The 16,027-nt window shown below is 43.8% G+C and overlaps 1 protein-coding gene across 2 annotated transcripts in view; it reads right to left on the bottom strand.

The window, feature by feature from the left end:
• KCND3 (potassium channel, voltage gated Shal related subfamily D, member 3) overlaps positions 1-16,027 on the bottom strand; it is a 215,429-nt gene that overhangs the window by 136,267 nt on the left and 63,135 nt on the right. The gene's annotated exons all lie outside the window — the stretch shown is intronic.

The following is a 16,027-nucleotide window of genomic DNA, read 5'->3' as shown; positions in this document are numbered from 1 at the left end:
TGAGAGAGGTGAATCAAATGAGAGACCCCTACAATTTCTCTACCCTACTGCCTGCATTGAATTTCCAGGCTGCAGCACAGGGAAGGGGAACCCAAACAGAGCCCAGAATTCTTCGAGTTCAAGATGACTGAGGCAGCTAGAATGTGCAGGCACAATGCCAGAAAGAGTTTTGGCTATCTGAAAGGGGATCCACTTAAAGAGCTCTGGCAAAATACGGATTTTCACATACAAGGAACGAAACTCCGTAAGACTGGAGAAAGAACCATCGCAAAGCACTAAGCCAAATGATTTCCAGAGCTGGGAAGAGTTCATATTCCCAGGTGAGAATGAACAGACTTCATGATACAGTTGTGTGCTGCATAACAATGTTTTGGCCAATGCCAGATGGCGTATAAGATGGTGGTCTCATAAGATTATAAAGGAGATGAAAAATTCCTATCACCTAGTGACACAGTGACATCACAGTCATCTTAACATTGTAGTGCAATGCATTACTCACATGTTTGTGGTGAAGCTGGTATAAACAAACCCACTGTGCTGCCAGTCCTATGAAACCATAGCACATATAATTATATACAGCACACAATACTTGGTAATAAGTGATCATGTTATTATTGGTTTATGTATTTACCAGTTACTGTTATTTTAGAGTGTCCTCCTTCTATGTAGAAAAAAAAGGAAAGTTAACTGTAAAACAGCCTCAAGGAGGTCCTTCAGAAGGTATTCTTGAAGAAGGCATTGTTATCATGGAGGATGGTGGCTCCATGCATGTTATTGCCCCAGATGACCTTCCAGTGGGACAAGATGTAGAGGTGGAAAACAGTAATATTGATAATCCTAACCTGATGTAGGCCTAGGCTAACGTGTGTGTTTGTGTCTTACTTTTTAAAAAAGTTTAAAAATAAAAAACCCCAAAACCCCCTTTTTTAAAATAGAAAAACTTATAGAGTAAGGATGTAAATAAATATTTTTATAACTGTACAATGACAGTGTATTTGTATTTTAAGCTGTTACTGGAAGAGTCAAAAAGTTGCAAAAATTAAAAAGTTTCTAAAGCAAAAAAGTTACAGTCAGCTAAGGTTAATTAATTTATTATTGAAGAAAAAACAATTTTGTAGTATAGCCTAAGTGTACAATGTTTATAAAGTCTATACTAGTGTACAGTAATGTCTCAGGCCTTCATATTCACTTACCACTTACACAGACTCACCCAGAGCAACTTCCAGTTCTGCAAGCATCATACCTGATAAGTGCCCTAATACAGGTATACCATTTTAAATTTTTTATACTATATTTTTACTGTACCTTTTCTATGTTTAGATACACAAACAATTACCATTGTGTTATAATTGCCTACAATATTCTATACAGTAATATGCTGTACAGGTTTGTAGCCTAGGGGCAATAGGCTATACCATATAGCCTAGGTATGTAGTAGGTTATACCATCTAGGTTAGTGTAAGTACACTCTATGATGTCTGCCCAACTAAACTGCCTAACAGTCCATTTCTCAGACTGTATCCCCATTGTTTAGTGATGCATGATTGTATACAAAGCAACAAGTAGGGTCCTCAGAAAGGCATCACATTCACGGTGAGGCTAAATTAGCCCTAGACAAAAGGCAGTGCCAGACTTACCCTAAGAGATCTTAAAGCGAGCCCTGAAATAATCAGACTGATTCCAATTAGCTTAACTGTATACCAGAACAAAGTACAACACTCTTTAAAGGAATACAAAAAGAAATCAGTGGCTATAGTAGTAAAATTAACTATGTCTAGCATCTAATAAAATAGGGCTAGGTGCAGTGACTCATGCTTGTAATCCCAGCACTTTGGCTGAGATAGGAGTATCACTTGAGCCCAGGAGTTGGAAACCAGCCTGGGCAACATAGGGGGACCCTATCTCTAAAATAAGCTGGGTGTAGTGGTGTGCAGCTCTGTTACCAACTACTCAGGAGGCTGAAGTGAGAGGACTGTTTAAGCCTGGTAGGTCAAGGCTGCATCAAACCATGATAGTGCCACTGCACTCTACTCTGGGCAACAGAGCAACACCCTGTCTCAAAACAAAAAACAAGAAACAAAAACAAACCCCACAAGGTATGCAAAAAAGAGAAAAATAATAACTAATAAGCAGGAGAAAAATCAATCTTTAGAAAATGACTCAGAAATGACAGCGATAATGGAATTAGCATACAGGAATGGTAAAACTACTATAGCCAATGTACTATATGCTCAAGAATTTACAGAAAAACATTTACATGATAAAGATTAAAAAACGAAGACAGAAAAGAGACCCCAATAAAACTTAAATAAATGACAACATACAATAACTGAAATAAAAATATAATAAATGAGATGAACAGATACATCAAAAGGATCAGTGAATTTGAAGAAATAGAAGTAGAAAATATCCAAAATAAAGCAAAGAGGGAAAAAAGATTAAAAAAAGAAAACCCATAGCATCAGTGACCTGTAGGAAAGTAACAAGTCATCTAACATATATGTAACTGGGGTCCCCAAAAAGAAGAGAAACACAGAAGAAATATTTTAAAGAAATGGTCAAAAGCCTTCAGAATTTGGTGCGACCTATAAACTAACTGATCCAAGAAAAAAGCATTGAATTTCCAGTAAACACCAACCCTACCAAGGCACATGATAACCAAATTGCTGAAAACAAGTGATAAAATCTTAAAAGCAGCCAGTGGGAAAAGGACATTGCACAAAAAGGAAAGACAAAGTGGCAGATTCTTGTCATAAATTATGCAAACCAGAAGACAACAATGGCCTGAAGTACTGAAAAGGAAAAAAACCTGCCAACCCAGAATTCTACATCAAGCAAAAATATCAATCAGAGATGAAAGCAGAATAAATACTTTTTCAGATCAAAGCTGAGATAAGTCATCACTAGCAGATTTGCCTGCAAGAAATTTTAAAGGAAGTTCTCCAGGAAAAAGTAAAATGATACTAGATATAAATCTGGATCTACACAAAGGAATAAAAAGCACTGGGAATAGTAGATATGGGGGTAAATTGCAACAAATTTTGTACTTATTTTTGAAGTCTCTTTAAAAGTGTTAACTGTTTAGAGCAAAAAATTTTCACTGTATTGCTGGATTTATAAAATGTAGAGGTAAAATATATGACAATTATATCACAAAGGACAAGAGGTACAAAATTGAATATATAAGTTTTTTTATAGTGTACATGAAGTGGTATATTATTAGAAGGCAGACTTTGATATGTTAAAATGTATATTTTAAATCATAGAGCAACCACTAAAAAATAAAAGACATATGGATAATAAGCCAGCAATGGAGATAAAGTGAGATCATAAAAAATATTCAGTTAATACAAAGTAAGGCAGAGAGGAAAACATGAACAAATTACATATGAGACAATCTGAAAATAAACAGCAAGATAGTAGACTTAAACTCAATCATATCAATAATTACATTAAGTATACCTAAAAACTTCAATTAAAAAGCAGAGATAATCACATTGGATTTTTTTTTTTTTTTAAAGCAAGACCTAACTATGCACTGTCGGCAAGAAACACACTTTAAATATGAAGACACAAGTGTGTTAAAGGGAAAAGAACAAAAAAAGATATATCAGGAAAAAACTGATCAAAACAAAACTGGAGTGACTATATCAGACAAAGTAGCCTTTAGAACAAGGAATATTACCAGGGATAAGAGGGATTTTACAATGAAAAAGGGATCAATTTTTCAAAAAAAAAAAAAAGTAAATGTACATGTATTTATTGATAGACTTCAAAATACATGAAGCAAAAGTTGATATAAAGAAAGGAGAAATAGACAAAACCACACCTATAGTTGGAAATTTAAGCATTCTTGTCTCTCTAATTGATAGAAAAAGTAGACTAAAAATCAGGAGGGGTGACTTGAACAATCCCATCAACCTCCTCAATCTAACTGACATTACTAGAACACTTTAACCAACAACAGCACAATCCACATTGTCTTCAGGTGTATATAAATCATTGGCCAAGATAAGACCATATTCTAGACTATAAAGTCTTAATATATTGTGATAAAATAAAATCATATAGTCTTTAATTTGACCATACTAGAATTAAACTAGAGATAAAAAATAAAAAGATATCTGGAAAATCCTCAAATATTAGAAGATTAAATAATGCACTTCTTAAAAACCCAGGAGTCAAATTTAAAAATCACAAGGGAAATTAGAAAATATTTTGAACTGAAAAAAATGACAATATACCAAAGTCAATGGTATGTAGTAGCTAAAAGTGCTTAGAGATAAATTAATGGCATTAAATGTTTATACTGGAAAATAACCAAGTCTCAAATCAATGATCTAACCTTCTACTTCTACCTTAAGAAACTAGGAACAGAAGAAAACTAAAACTAATGTATACAGAAGGGAAAGAATAATGAGCAGAAGTCAATGAAACAGAAAAGCAAAGAGAAATTCGATCAAACCAAAAGCTCTTTCCTTAAAAAGATGAATAAAATTTAAAAACTACCAGACTAATCAAGAAAAAAGACAAGATCACCAACATAAGACATGAAAGACTGAACATCATGACAGCTTTCACACACATCAAAAAGATAAGAGAATATTATAAACAACTTCATGCCAGTAAGTGTGAAAATTTAGACAAAATGGGGAAATTATTTGGAAGACACCAGCTACCAAACTACCAACACTCAAGAAGAAATAGATAACTGGAATAGCCCTATTATCTATTAAATAGATTGTATTTCTAGTTAAACCTTTCCACAAGTAAAATTTCAGGTACATGTGGCTTCATTGATAAATTCTACTAAACATTTAGGGAAGAAATAATATTAATTTTATATAAATTCAGTGTGATTTATCATACAATAGACTAAAACAGAAAGGCCATATGATCATCTCAATAGATGTATAAAAAGCTTTTAACAAAATATGATACCTGTTTATGACTGGAAAAAACCCTACAGCTAACATCACACTTAACGGTGAAGACTCAATGTTTTCTCCCTTGGACTGATAACAAGGCAAGAATGTCTGCTTTCATCATTTCTATTTACCATCTCATTCAACATCGTATTGAAAATCCTAGCTGGTACAATAAGGCAAGAAAAAAATTTAAAAAGGATACAAACTGGAAATAAGTTAACACTGCAGGCTCCATGCTCGTCCATGTAAAAGTATCCCACTTCCTAGGGAAGGCATAATGACTGAATTACAAGGACTGAGCTACAAGCATGTGGAGTGCTTAGAATAGTCCCTGGCACCTCAAAAGTGCTCAGTAAATGCTCACTATTGCTGTTAATTCAAATGATTACAGAACAGAGCTGAGACCATATAATGGGGATCTATCCATTGATGGAGGAGGTTGTGAGAAATGTCTACTTGCCTCTGAAGCACCAGACGCTCACGCCCATGTGGGAATGGGGGACGGACACTGGAAGACAGGGGGAAAAATGAGCCCTTACATTTGTACTTCTCCATCAAAGGCTATTAGGACTCCAAATCTCATATAATCCTTTAATGACCGTGGGAAGGGACAGAGCAGGTAGAATTATCTTCATCCTAAGGACAGGGGAACTAAGGTAAAGAGCCACAGACCTGTGCAATACCAGGACTAGTCCTGAGGTCTCCATCCCAGACCACTGCACCTTCCACTACACCGTTCTTCCTTTCCACAGGACAGGTCTCAAAACAGGGTGCTTCCCTGCTTCTGAAGACGGAATTGAATGGGCGCATTTATGAGAAGGATGGTCCAGAACACAAGTGCACCTTGATAAACAATGGTAGTCTATGAGGCACTGGGAATCCAGGATCCTGAGGATTTGCCTCTTTGCTTTTGTGAGGTTGTCTGCATACTTGGCAGAGTTCACACAGTGTGGCTCCTAGAAGACTAAAACTTAAAATACCCAAATCCAATTGTGGCACATAATAAGTGCTCAGTAAATGTTTACTTAGAAACTCTAATCTGACTGGAGCCCAGGGAAGATGCAAGTGGCTTACATTTAATGAAATAAGCGTGCACAAGAAAACCACTTTGTAAACTGTAAAACAATGTACAAACACTGATGTCAATGCTAGCAGTTGTGTGAGAAGACAATGAGATCTAAAAAGGAAGACCTGAGCAAACTGTCATTTGGGTGAGTGTAGGAGCAGAGCTGGGAAGAGACCAGGAAACTTGAAAAATAGAGTTTACAAAGTATGTAGTAAAAGAATTGATGGGTACAGATAGGGCTTGGGGAGAGAAGCAGGCTTCTCCAGCATCTCTTAAGGACTTTTCAGCACTGTGCTACGTGCTAGAGAGACAGAGATGAGAAGACACAGTCCCACCACTAGCCAGCTCATGGCCTTGTGGGGAGCGACAGGCACATAGAGACCCTCCACACACTATAGTGAGTGCTGGGATGGCAGTAAGTCCATGGTGCTTTGGGGATACAGAGTATTTGGGGAAGGGGAGAGGGGAGTTGCTAGTGAGAACAGAAAAGAGCGGTGATAGAAAGTAGTTGTAATATGAAACTGAGGGGCTCAATGGAGCCCAAATAAAAAACAAAAACAACTTAATTTCTTTTGTTGCCCAAAGGAAGTATAGGAAGTACTTTTCCAGGCTGGAGGCAGGGAATGATGAACCAGGAAGTACAACTAGGGATGATGAAGCAGGCTTTTGAGTCATGAGATTATTTTTCTGGGCATGGGTTATACCCTCAAGCTTTTGTCACTTAACGAATGTTAACATAATTTTTTTACATCTTAAATGGCCGTGTGTAGAAGCCCCTGTAGAGGAGGGGCGGCTGAGGAAGGGTGAAGAGGGGAGCTGTCCAAGCAATGGCTGAAGAAAGATGACAAAATCACATGAGAGGACCTGGTGCTGAGCTCCGCTAGCCCCAGAGCCTGAGCTCAGGGCATCATTTCATCCCTGGGGCGCCTTTAATCATTAATTCATTCAGCAAAAATGTCTTGAGTACCTACTATGTGCCAAGCACTGTTCCAGATGCAGGGAATGGAGCAGTAAACAAAGGACAATCCTTGCCCTCAATATACTGGCATTCTAGATTGGGGAGACAGACAGTAAACAAGCATACAAGTAAATGAACAAGATAAATATAGGTAATGATAGGTGCTATGAATTAAGTAAGAAAGGGTAACGGGACCAAATGGAGGCTGATGGTGGGCACACAGCTGAGGTGGGTGGCAGCTTTAGGTATGGGGTTCAGGGAAGGCCTCTCCAAGGGTGTGACCTTTGCCTGGGACCTGAATGATAACAGCAAGCCCTGTGATGATGTGGGGGAAGCAGAAGAAACAGGTGGTGCCACAGTCCTGAGACAAATTCAAGGACTGTAAAGAAGGTCAGAGGAGCTAAAGCCCTGAGGGCAAGGGGGCATGGTATGAGACAGGTTAGGAGAGGAGGCAGGGTCTCATCGGATAAGGCCTGGAAGGCCTTGGGATTTCATTCTAAGTACCTCAATTTGTCCCTTACCAAAGTGGTCCCTAATCCAGACTGAAAGATGTTCCCGAAGCAGGCCTGGCAAATTTACACATGAACAAATACAAAAATCTCACAACTTAAAGTTCTTTCAGTCAAACCTGTGCTGGAGTCCCCTCAGCAACAGTCTTACCACAGGATAACCTCACCTAAAACTGGAACCCAGTCCCTCCCAAGATGGCATCTTGGGACTGTTAGGACTTGAACTGATTTGAAACAGGTGCCACCCATTTCTCCAGGCTCTAAGCAGCATCTGAATGGATGGCACTGCCCTTGACGGGGCCAGTCTGGATGGAGGGAGATGAGGAATGTTTCAAAGGTATCATTAGGAACTCCGGTTGCTGCTATCACATCTCCCTCTCGTCTCTATGTCTTACTCCTCCTTAGGCACAGGCAATGAAGAACAGCTTTGCCCCCAGGACACTGGACCAATGACCACCTGATGCCCTGGGGAACATAAGGGAGTGGGAGAGAACCCCACCTAGCCCCACCAGCTGGTAGACAAAATGGAGGCCTCCACTTCCTGCCAATGTTCCATCTGGGGAAGGTCATGCAGACCCTGCACTCACAATCAACTGGGCAGAAGCAAGCCCTTGGGGAGGGCAGGACATGCAGCTGCGTGGGCGCCATCTGCACGTGAGTCCTGACCTGGGGGAGGAGAGGTCGTCTTCCTACAGCCCGACCTCACACATTCCTTCAGCATCTCTGGGAAATAATCACACTCCCCGCACTGAAGAAACACAGTCAACAGATTCTGGTTTCCTAGATACGCCAGTGGCTTCTAAAAATAGCCAGGCAATGACAAAGCAAATTGGCATATGGACTGCAAATAATTCCAGTACCAGCTTGCTTGGCAGCACTCAAGCCTCCCAGTGCTGGGTGCTTCCTCCTCTTCCCTCCCGTTTCTGAAACAGTCTCTTATTGCTGAACACCCCAGGCCAAATGTGAGCAAAGGGGCAGCTGCAGCCCCTGTGGTGGGTCCAGCCCAGGGCTGGTGCACTCAGCTGGGCTGAAGCCACTCTGGGCTCCTCCTACTTCCCTCCTCATCCACTCCACATGCTCCGCGGCTCCACGCTCACACTGAAGGTCCACTGCTAGTCAAGCCACTGGCAGCTCTGTGTGTGCTCCAGCACTCCCAAGCAACCAACATCTTCCTTTTTGTAACCAAGATGGGGCTGCCTTGACCTTCTCACTCCAGGACTCATCTTCTGGGGAGAGGGCACTGTCCACGGTACCTCTTACTTTGACTCAATCCCTCTCCTGGCCCCAGCAGGGAGTCTTTGCAAAGTATCCTCTTTATCTGAGCTTCTTCATTCTCTACACCCTGCGTATGGTTGTGTGCAATGTGCCGGGCTTTGTGGCGGGCAGCATACCCAGCAGTGGGAATTCCAGGAGGAAAAAGACAGGTCTGTGGCTGGAAAGAGTAAGGAAAACTAACATGATTGAACTCCTACACTTAGCCAGCCACTCTGCTAAGTGAGCCTCACAAGTTGTCTCATTTATTTCTCATTCAATCTCTATAGTGACCCCATGATGTAGAGATTCTTATTGTCTTCTTAACTCTGTAAACCAATTGAGGAAAGCAGCTCCAAGGAGTTGAGTAACGTGCAAGGGTACAGCTGAAAAATGTGTAGCTGGAATTTGCGTTTACAGCTGTACAGCATAAGGGCCCTCAAATCTCTTCCATGAAACCACAGCAGTTCCCTCAAGCAGCTTATTCTTCAATGGAGCTTGGGTCAGGGCCAGGCGGTTAACAGACCCCATCTCAGAGAATACAAGAGGCTTTTGAAAGGACCATTTACAGAGGTAGAGGCATGATTATGGGGACCAGCAAGAGATGCTGAGGCACCCAGGGACTAGCAATGGCAGAAAGCTGTGTCTACCCCAGGCCTGAAAGGGCAGGGGAGGGAGTAGAGATGAGGGGCTGCCCAGCAGCAGTGCCAATCATGAGGAAGTGAGGAGAAAATACCTCATGCCTCTCTCTTCCCACCTTTAGGTCTCCTTCTGGCACCTCCCACAGGCTGAACTCAACTGGATGCCAGGCATAAGAGAGGATTGGGGATGCAGTACAAGTCTCCCAACTGTTTCAAGTAATGTTTTCTCTTTTCAGTGTCATCAACCACCTGATTTCTCCCAGGCCTTTGTTAGGAGGAATCACTACTGATTTTCATGCTTAAGTTTTTTCATTGCATGAAAAAAAAAAAAAGCTGAAAGGGGTACCCTGGCCTTGCCTTTTCTAAAACTGTTAGGAAGATCAACAGGATAAACCAGGGTCTGAGCTCCTGGGGAGATAATGTGGATGCCTAAATACAAGGTATCCCAGTGGTGGGGATAACAGGAACATGTTTATGGGTAAGCAGTGATGTAAAAAATTTTAAAGCTACTGTGACAGCCACGGTGTTCTCTTCTCAAGGCAGCTAAAAAACTCACTCTGCAGACATTTCTGTCTCCAACGATTTGTTGCCTTGAAGCCTAAGAATGCTTCTAGGCAGCCCTAATTTGTCCAAGATGAACACAAGAGAGGCGATGCCATTATGAACCCATGGCCACAGGCTGCATCTTTAATTCATGAGCAGGGCGGCATTGGCAGGAGAAAAGGAAGGGAGACATTAAGAGGAACTGCCTTGAGTCTCTGCCTTGGACTTAAGGTAAAACTGAGATTCTAGCCCATTCCAGCGCAGCTAAGTGGTTTCAATTTGTGTTTGAGGGAGGGTGACACGGCTATGGTCATGACAGGAGGGGTTCTTCCCGCACTCTTCCACCTGGTGGAAGTTCCACCAGCAGTTACTGCTGTACTTTTATTCATTCATTCAACAAATGTTTATGGAGTACAGTACAGCATTTAAGAGTAAGCTCTTCTGAGTCAGAAAGTCTAGGTCCAAATCTTGCTCCTTACTAGCTGTGTGACTTCGGGAAAGATGCTTATCCTCTCCGTGCTTAAGTTTCCTCTCTTTTAAGCGAGGATAAGATTAACAGCATTTATATCACAGGTTGTTAGGAAGATTAATTCAGTTAACACATGTAAGGGCTCTGAACAGTACCCGGCATATAGGAAGCATGGTGGAACCTTGCTAGACACACTTTGGCTATGCAGTGAGATTTGGATTTGAGTTCTGCATCTAGCGGTTAGCAGCTGTGTGATTTCAGACAAGTTACCTGACCTTTCTGAGGCAGAGTTGCCTCATCTATAGGAGAATAATAGTCTCTGTTTTATATGGTAGTTGTAAGAATTCAACGAGATGGCAATGTATAGTATTCAATAAATATTGACTGTCTCTTCTCTTTTGATAATGGCCCCACCCCTAAGGCTAATGTCTGGGGATAAACCAGGCACACACATTCAGATCTGATCATCCCTGCAGGCTTTGAATGACTACTGGAACACCAGTGAGGAGGTCTGGTTCTAACCTGTCCTCATTAGCTGTGTGACCATGTGCAAATTGCCTGACTTCTCAATCTCAGTTTCCCAACCAGCAAAACGAAGGGGTTGGAATATGTGGCCTCTAAGGTCCCTTACAGCTTGAGGCACATTCTCCCAGACCCTCTGGACTTCTGCCCAGACCTAGTCTTGAGAACCAGTGTGGGAGACTGGAGAGGACACGGCTTATCAGAATAGATACGGGTGGCATCCTCGGTACCTGCTGGCCCAGCACAGCATCAGACACACCCAGAGGTGGTTTCCTGCCTGCTTCCCTTGCCAGCACAGTCATTACTATCTGATTCCTCAATACAGGGTTGAGGCTGAAAAGCTGAGATGTGCCCCCAGATTGCCCTATACCCTTCTTCCTGTGCCCCATCTTCCCCAAAGTGACTTCCTCTGGTTCTCCAATAAGCTCAGGGCATCTATCCCGCTGAAGCTTCCAGGCTCAGGACCCTGAGAGGTGGTTGTGCCTAACCTGAAATTTTATAGAAGCATCGAATCTGGGCAGCTGAGCTGGTGAGAGGGAGTGCGTGTGACCTTTTCACTTTTGTCTCCAGGATTCTAATCTCCGGTGTTATAACACCTGGGTCAACATCTTGGAAATTTATTTCTGTACTGCCAGCTAAGGAAGCTGCACATGTTTCCGTCTCAATGAAAAAACCAGGAGGGCCCTGCTACCTCATCTGAAGCTCTAAGCTCCTCAGCAGAGGTGCAGCACAGGGGCTTCGTGCACAGGGTGCTAATGGTCAGTTGACCTGGAGCCACCACACTGGTAGGTAAATGACTCCGTACCTTACTCCTCCTCCTGAAGGCATAGGGTGGGTAGAAATGCCGCTTCAAGCACCACCGTGCAGAGGGGGCGGGGCAGAGGGCATGGGAGTGTCTGATCACTGGGCAAATGACATGGCTTAGGACTTCAATCATGCAGGAATTCAGGAGTTGTTCCTCCAATGTGCCCATGGGCCAGGACCACCAGCACAACCCTAACTAGGACCTGCAGTCACAAGCAGATGACTCATGGCAGCACAGGCCACAGAGAGTTGTGCACTGCACTCTACCGCCCTCCAACTATCCACTCATAACCGCTCCACATTCACCAAGCACCTGCGTGCCAGGCACTGAGTGTGAGACCTCAGAAGCAAAGGTGAACAACATGAGCAGCCTCCCTCTGAAGACTTCCTAGCCTGGAAGGGGAAATTATGGAAACATGAACAAATAATTATGATAATGTGCACTAAGTGCTGTAATACAGCTATAAAGTGGTCCCTGAGCAATAAACATGATGCTCAGGGACCACAGGAGATTCTGGAGAACATGAGGCCCTATAGAACACTCTGTTGAGAGAAGCAGAGATGGAGCTTCATCAGGCCTGCACAGGTCATCTAAAAAAGCATTTCTAGCTCCCACTTTAGGCAGTGAAGTTTTTATTTGTTAACATGTGTAGGAGACCAAGTCACAGGCTACAAGCTTGGGCTCAGGGGTTGTCCAATGGCACAGCAGGGCAGAGCCATCCCAGCACAATAGCTAAAGGTCCCCTGTACTTAGAAAATGCCTCCCTCCCAGGACTTTGTCAGCCTGAAGGGCCAGGGCAAGGGTGCCCTTGGATGGTCTTAGTTTAGGAGGAGCAGAGGTCAGGGCTGCCATAGCTCAGGGCTATTTCAGGACACTTAAGACATAACAGCCTGGCTTGTCTTCCCTCCAGACACTGGCTCTCTTGCATCTGACTCTTTAATTTCCCTGGAGAGGAAAACATATTGCTTCTGGCTATGACCCTGAGAGGGACAAGAGCATCCTCCTTTCTGACTGCTGTCTCCTACCTGGGAGGGAAACCAGACCCTGCATGTGTATCCACTCTGTAAGTGAACACTTCTGAGACAGGGATCTGTGGATTCAGCCCAGGAGTCTTCAAATGAAGACGATTGCTGCTCTCATCTCCACATTGTGGGCCACCCTACCTATCCAGGGACTAGCATTAAAAGTTTGGGTGATGCTTCAGACCTCACCTCAAATGCCCCCTTTGACCTCTGTGGTCAGCTGACTGCCAGGGTACCAGGCAGGACAAAGAAGAAGCTAGCTGGCCTCACTCCCCACATCTAGGCTGCCCATGGCCCTTGCTGCTGGCACAGGCTGCCCTGGCATTCAGCAACCCGAGAATGTGTGTCCATGTTGTGCCAGGTACTATGAGACAGATGCATTGAACAAGTGGATTTGCTGTACATGGGTTAATTCATTTTCACAAGACTGTTTCTGTTGTACAGATGAGCACTGAGGGGTTACGGGACTTGCTCAAGGTCACTCAAGCTAGCAAGTGGCTGGGCTAGGATTTAAACCCTAGGAATATGATTTTAGAGCCCAAGTTCTTACCTACTGCATCATTCTCACTTGAATTCCTCATTTAACTTTGGAAGCATCACAGTGTCCTTTTAAAAGAGCAGTTTTAGTGGTTAACAGAGCAGGTTCTGGAGTCAGACACAAGGAGACCTGGGTTCTAACTCTGTGATTTTGGGAAGGTCACTTAATCTCTCTGGGGCTCGGTTTCTTCATCTGTAAAATGGAACAAGAACAGCTGCCTTCAAGGAGGTAAAAATGGAATAACGTACTCAGCACACTGAAGCTCTCATGGGCAGCTAGTCATGCGCTCTCTTCTCTTGTCACGAGTTCAGTGTTTGTGACAAGAGCTCCTGCCCATGTGGTTTATCAGGCCCTCCTCCCATTGAAAGCTGGGGTGTGGCGGCTAATGGGTCTGGCTCTGATGTAAATTGGAAAAAGGACCAACCCCCCCAACATGGGATAAAGGATGGGCTTCCAGGGACAGTACACAGGGCCCAGGCATCCTTCCCCGCATGCCATCCTCTTTCCCAGCCTTAGTATCCTTCCCCTCCCCACTGATCACAAAAATGCCTTCTTTGCCCAATTATTATACATACTAATCACTTCCATTTATGTGCCTAGCTTACCATTTATTCCTAATTATTGTGCAGTTCAGAAACAATCATGCCTACCATTAAGGATGTATCAGGATAACTTTGCAGTGAATTTTACTTAACTTCAATACCAAACGGTACGTGTGTGATTCATTCCATAGTTTGTGGTGCCTGTGGCATAAGAGCTCCCTAAACTAAGTTGGGAGACATTAGGGTAGGCCACACTGCACTGGATGATGGTACATAAGAACAACTGTGGAAGTAACAGCAGCAGTAGTAATAGCTGCAATTCACTGAGCGATTAGGTACTGGACATTTCAGCATTTCTATACATTATATCATTTGAACTATATAGTCATCCTCTTATTAAAGATTAGGCGAGGCACAGTGGTTAAGTAATGCATCCAAGGTCACCCAGCTGGAAACTGGCAGGTTCAAATCCAGGCATGTCTGAGTCCTGAGCCTGACCTCCATCACCTCACAGGTGCTTGTCCCGTAGAAGGGTGCAAGGTGAGCCCTGGTGGTGGCAGGGAGGGGCTTGGAGGCCATCCAGTCCATTCCCCTTGTTCTCAGGGGAGAACACTGAGGCTAGAGTGGGGAAGTGGCTTGCCCAGGCCTGCAGGGCCAGGTGAGGACAGACCGGGATAAAGCCCTGCTTCTCTCAGTGCCTGGCTTTCCCTTCAGCACTGCAGGAGGCAGCTGCACTGGGGACAGAGGCAGCGTCTCTGAATTCTTGTTCATCGCTGGGGGCTGATGCAGGCAGCTGCGCGCCTCACTGCTAGATCGTCAGCCTGGTCAAGAACAGCAGTTTGCTCTCATTCTTGAAAGCTGACCTGCTTTAGGAAGTGCTCCCTTTGGAAGATGCCTGGTCTCTTCCTCTTCTGTCCTTTTTTCTTTTTTTTTTCCTCTAAACATGCATCTCCCTTCACTCCTTCATTTATCTTCCCTCAAAAGGCAACTGCTAGCATTAACTGAGTACTTATTAGGGGCTGATTATGGTGCTAAGTGCTTTTTTCCACTTAATCCTCACAATACCTCTGTGAAGTAGGAACCACCATTATCTCCCCATTTGCTAACTAAGGACTCTGAGGCCCAGAGACATGAAATATGGGCCCTAAGTCACACAGCTGGGAATGTCAGAGCACAGATTTAGAGCCAAGAGATTTAGGACCAACAAGATGGGGCTGCCCTCCGGTGGGGGCTATGGGACGCTCACAGGCTGAGGAGGCTGTGAGGAGCAGGGCTCTCCCTTACCACAGAAGCCTGCAGACTCTGTTCTCACTCCAGGGCCTGGTCTCTAGGCCTCAGTGTTCACACCCATAGGTGGAGGAGGGCACATCATTTTCTCATCCACTTTTGGAGACCCCTTCCTGAATGGGCGTGCCTCCTTCTTTTTGGCTATAAGCCACTGAGTTAGAGAACAGGATGGAGAATGTGATTAACAGCCATGTCCTCCTGTGTAGCTGACCGCATTACAGGTGAAAGGGCAAGTCACTACTGCCCCCGTGTGCAGAGGAAGAGAACCCTGGGGTGGACTTTCCAGGATGAAATGTGAGTGATGACGATGCTTATATCCATTTCTCTCTTTCTTCTCCTTGCCTTCTCTTCCTCCCTCTTCCCTCTTCCATTCATCCAACAAGCATCACTGAGTCCTCACTCCATGCTGGGGACTGTGCTAGGCACCAGAGATACCAAGGACAGCCCTGCCCTAGGGGACAGGCACTCATCAGAAAAGTGGGCCAGAAATCACAGTGGTGTTGTAAACATGACAGCAGGAGAGTGAGGCCAAACCAGGGCCCACTCCTCTTCCCTCTCCACAGTGCTCCTCAGGCATCCCAGTCCGGCTCCTGCTGGTCTGTTTGCTCCCCATGTCTGGAATGCTCCTCCTCCCAGACACAGGAGTGGCTCACTCCCTCACCTCTTTGAGATCACTGCTCACCTCTCCCAGGGCCTCCCCTACCCACTGCCTGGACCTGCCAGGACCCTGCCACTCTCCATTCTCTAGCCCTGCTTTAGTTTTCTCCATAGTGCACTTACCACCACTGACTTTTGAATTTTTTTTTTTTTTTTTTTTTTTTAGCTAATGTATCCCTAGGTTATTAACTCCCACTAGAATATAAGTTCCATGAGGGTAGGAATTTTATTCTGCTTTGCTCACTGCTGTATCACCAAATGATTAGAATAGTGTCTGTTGCATAGGAGC

Source organism: Colobus angolensis, unplaced genomic scaffold, assembly GCF_000951035.1.
Source record: "Colobus angolensis palliatus isolate OR3802 unplaced genomic scaffold, Cang.pa_1.0 Scaffold124, whole genome shotgun sequence".
Lineage (NCBI taxonomy): Eukaryota > Metazoa > Chordata > Mammalia > Primates > Cercopithecidae > Colobus > Colobus angolensis.
This window is presented reverse-complemented; position numbering and strand designations above follow the sequence as displayed.